Source organism: Xyrauchen texanus, chromosome 7 (assembly GCF_025860055.1).
Source record: "Xyrauchen texanus isolate HMW12.3.18 chromosome 7, RBS_HiC_50CHRs, whole genome shotgun sequence".
Classification (NCBI taxonomy): domain Eukaryota; kingdom Metazoa; phylum Chordata; class Actinopteri; order Cypriniformes; family Catostomidae; genus Xyrauchen; species Xyrauchen texanus.
In genome coordinates, this window is record NC_068282.1 from 1,518,501 (window position 1) to 1,523,500 (window position 5,000).

At 36.6% G+C, this 5,000-nt stretch overlaps 1 protein-coding gene across 2 annotated transcripts in view; it reads right to left on the bottom strand.

Annotated features, from left to right (window-relative positions):
• Window positions 1–5,000, bottom strand: part of arhgap9 (Rho GTPase activating protein 9) — a 64,633-nt gene that overhangs the window by 34,299 nt on the left and 25,334 nt on the right. The gene's annotated exons all lie outside the window — the stretch shown is intronic.

The following is a 5,000-nucleotide window of genomic DNA, read 5'->3' on the forward strand; positions in this document are numbered from 1 at the left end:
ATTCATCCAGGGCAGGTTGAGGTGAGAGTGTGAACATCAGTATTATGTAACTCATATCTGCTGATGACATCACAGACAAACAGCAGGTGAATCTCTCCATCTACAAACTATTAGAAAAATGCAGTCAAGTGGCGTCGTCACGGTAACAGAATGTCAGTAGACGGTACCAACACCAGTGAAATGTCACGGTACTCGATACCATTTACGGCACCAAAGCAAAACACAAAAACAGGTTACTAAGCAACACTCTTAATAACAAAGTCAACAAAACCTCAGCAGCTATTTTGTTATAGTTAAAAATTATATATTTACATTAAAGTGTTGCTCAATGGCATATTTCTGTAAGAACAGAAATATGACATTGAGCAACACTTTAATGTAAATATATATTTTTTTTATATAATTTTTTAACTATAACAAATCTGAACAATGTATGCTTAAAGTATGTTTGAACACTTATATAAAATTTGCTTCAACTTTTGCAACTTTTTCATTTAAATTTAATTTTATTTAATTACTAAAATTAAAAATTAAAAAAAAATTACTAAACAAAATAAACAAAAATAAATAAACAAGCATGTATAGAATGAATAAAAACAATTTCTAATCAAACTAATGTGTAAATAAGTGCTCTCGTATTAATAAAGCAATATATATATATAGATATTATGATTAAATAAGTTCTAATCTATCTGCATTAAGCGTGTGCGCTCGAGGGATGTGTGTCCTTAGATCGGGACATTTGAAGAGGCGCCGACCACACAGAGAAATGCCCGTTTCGGAGTTTATAGTTACTAACAGCAGCTGCTTCTGTATTATTCGAACTTTTAATAAACACATTAAATATAACTGCATTTAAGATGTTACACTGGGATGTTTCCTTTAAAGAGCTCCGCCTCCGCTTATTCCACAATGGGACATGCTTCTGAATGTACTTTTGTTTATAATTCCCTGATACTTTGGGATCTACATCAAATAAACGGTGAAAGTTTCGAGTGCATCGAGTGTAATTCTTCCTCCATCAGTCGTGAACTGCTGCTCTCACGCGTCATCGTTACAGTTTATTGTGATTTCATGTTACGTTAAATGAGATCAAACGACTATTCGACAACGAACATTTTTCGCGTCAATTTTGTATTTTCGACTATGTCGATAATGTCGACTAAACGTTTCAGCTCTAATGCAAATGATAATATGCTTTTAAACTCGCCTGCTTTATTTGCTTGAATAAATCCGGGTGTCTGTCTTTCAGGTGCTTTATTAAGTTTGATGTGTTTCCTCCTCTCGTCAGATAATTACGAAAGCAGCGTTTACAAATAGTTTTTTGCTGATCTATGATGTTTCCCTAACCTATGAATTTCCAAACCTGCTTTTTCCACTTTTCTTTTTGACATGATTCAGTTGAGACTCCGCAGCAGCAGCGTTGCTTGTCGTTTTTCTTGTTGTGAGCGTTCGAAAGTTCCCGCCTCTGCACGGATACCGGGTTGACCCGGTACTCGGTACCCCAGTACCTCCAGAAATTCTGGTATCGTAAATAATATTTTGTTTGGAGTACTGGTATTTTTGACAACACTATTGGTGTAGTAGCAATACTATGATATTAAAACCCAATTAAAAAACATTTAAGTGTTACTCAAATTGCACTAATTTTACTGTAAAATGATTTTACGTTGGACTGCTAAACTCGTTTTGATATTCCCCGTGAAAGTGACTTGAATTTTATATTTTGTTTCATTTATTTTGTTGTTGGATTGCTAAATGTAGATCGCACTTTCCTTTTACTCGAATTGATCAAGTTCTTATTTAAAATCTCTCCAAAATAAAATTAAAGTAATCTACAAGTTTTTTAGATTTATTTTGGGTTCATTAATTGTTATATTAATCAAGAAATAATAATGTAAAAAAATTGGTAATCGGCAAATTAGTCGTTAGATTAATCGGCTAATCGGAAAATAACCGTTAGATTAATAGGAAAATAATCGTTAGGCTAAGCGGAAAACAATCGCAAAAAAATAACCGCTAGATAAACCGATAAAATAATAATCGCTAGATAAATCAACTAATTGGAAAATAACCGTTAGATCAATCAACTAACCGAAAAGTAATCGTCAGATTAACCGATAAAAAATAATCGCTAGATCAATCAACTAAGCGAAAAATAATCGTTAGATCAATCAACTAAGCGAAAAATAATCGTTAGATCAATCAACTAAGCGGAAAATAATCGTTAGATCAATCAACTAACTGAAAAGTAATCGTCAGATTAACCGATAAAAAAATAAGCGTTAGATCAATCAACTAAGCGAAAAATAATCGTTAGATCAATCAACTAAGCGAAAAATAAGCGGTAGATCAATCAACTAAGCAAAAAATAAGCGGTAGATCAATCAACTAAGCGAAAAATAATCGTTAGATCAATCAACTAAGCAAAAAATAATCGTTAGATCAATCAACTAAGCCAAAAATAATCGTTAGATCAATCAACTAAGCGAAAAATAAGCGTTAGATCAATCAACTAAGCAAAAAATAATCGTTAGATCAATCAACTAAGCGAAAAATAAGCGTTAGATCAATCAACTAAGCAAAAAATAATCGTTAGATCAATCAACTAAGCGAAAAATAAGCGTTAGATCAATCAACTAAGCGGAAAATAATCGTCAGATTAACCGATAAAAATAATAATCGTTAGGTGCAGCCCTACTCCTGACTATATGTGGTACACGGTTAACCCATATGGTGGCGTGTTGACCGCAATGAAATAGAACAGGGGGTTACCTAGGTAACCAAGGTTCTATGAATAAGGTCAACACGCCACACGATGTGGTCACTTGGGGACTGGGTGGTGCCAGTCGGCAAAATAAGAGAGTGTGCCGGCGGTATCGCACCTGTATTTGTAGGGGTTGACAGCTCACCCTCTAGCGGGATTGACCCATATGGTGGCGTGTTGACCTTATTCATAGAATCTTGGATCCCTAAGTAACCCCGTTTCACTCTCTGTTCAAACTGACAAGCCAAACAATCTATGGTACACAAGTCTCACATGTTAAAGGCAGCATCTAGTGGTTGTGAGGAAAAGGTGGTTTCAATGTTTATATCAATCTATTTAATATGGCAGTGGACATGCGCAAAAAGTCACTTATGTTGGGATAAATAACAGCTAATTTTAATAGTAAAAGTGACAGTAATGATTATATTGTTACTGATATTTTAAAATAAGTAATTGATGAATATAATCAACTTGTGCTTGATTCAAATTTTGTGTATTATTTTATTATAAATATCCCACCTTGAAATCCATATATCAAATATGATGCAACAGACCTTTGAGGAATATCTCTCAATCACAGTTACATTTACATTCATGCACACAACATCAAACATCACAGAGCTTTAACATTCTGACATATAAGATATATTTAAAGTGTGAACTAATATTTCAGTGTATTTTCATATATACATCCCGCTCATTATAAAAATCTCATTATTTTACATTGTAAGCTATTATGATGTCATCTTACCGTAAGTTCCTGAGACGCAGCGAAAAAGTTTTACAATTTCGCTATAATGTGGTTCTCGCTCTCGGTGGGGCGTGTGGCGAGTTGAGCACGGATGCTGCGGAGAATAGCGTGAAGCCTCCACACGCGCTATGTTTCCGTGGAAACGCGCACAACAAGTCACATGATAAAATGCGCGGATTGACGGTCTCAGACGCGGAGGCAACTGAGGTTCGTCCTCCGGCACCCGGATTGAGGCGAGTCACTACGCCACCAAGAGGACTTGGAGCGCATTGGGAATTGGGCGGGAGCTCCGCACACCCCGCGCCACCTCCAACTGTGTCAACAACCGCCTGGCGCAGACACACAGACAGTAACGAAATCTGATTAAAATCAGCCCTGGAGTTGTGAGTTTGAATCCAGGGCGTGCTGAGTGACTCCAGTCAGGTCTCCTTAGCAACCAATTTGGCCCGGTTGCTAGGGAGGGTAGAGTCACATGGGGTAACCTCCTCGTGGTCGCTATAATGTGGTTCTCGCTCTCGGTGGGGCGTGTGGTGAGTGACTCCAGTCAGGTCTCCTTAGCAACCAAATTGGCCCGGTTGCTAGGGAGGGTAGAGTCACATGGGGTAACCTCCTCGTGGTCGCTATAATGTGGTTCTTGCTCTCGGTGGGGCGTGAGGCGAGTTGTGCGTGGATCGCGGAGAATAGCGTGAAGCTTCCACACTTAGCTTAGCTTTTTAGACTTAGCTTAAATAGGGAAAGTAGGCATACACTAATGGCCTGTAACCGAATAAAACACAGTATAATAACAATTTAACAATCGAGGCCTTGTAGAGAAGCACTGAGCAAACACGACTAGTCTATACACATGCGCACTAGCGCCCCGACAGCACTAGTTTTAATATCATCTTTTTATGGAATATGGACTAATTGTGCCAACTGTGTAAAAAAAAGGCGATAAAAACGTATTGTTAAAATATTAATATCTCCAGTCTTATCCAACACAAAATCAGTATCGTTTGATAGTTTATAAGCTCTACTTTACAATGCATGTAGACATTATGACCAAAACTGAACAAGTGCTTTGAAATTTGCAGATAAATCTGAAGTGTTCCGTTTTGATCATTTATTAAAAATGTTGCACTATGTCGCTACATATTACTGTAATCTGTAAAAACATCAAACTGATCAAATAGTCATGTGTCATATGTTGCTGGAAAGCTCTTACAGAGTAAAATACACATTTATGTTGGTGTTGCCTAAATTACACATTTTCCCTTATAACTTCACAAATATAAACCAAATATAAAATATAATACATATCATTATTTAGAGTCTGTGATTATCTTTCAAACGAGTCCACACACAAGATAATCAGATGTATAGATCATTAGATAATCCACATGAAGCACAATGTTACATATGACCACCAGGAGATGGCGCCAAATACACGACACAGACTCAATGATGACTCAAATGACACAGAATGAAACTCATTCTGTGAAA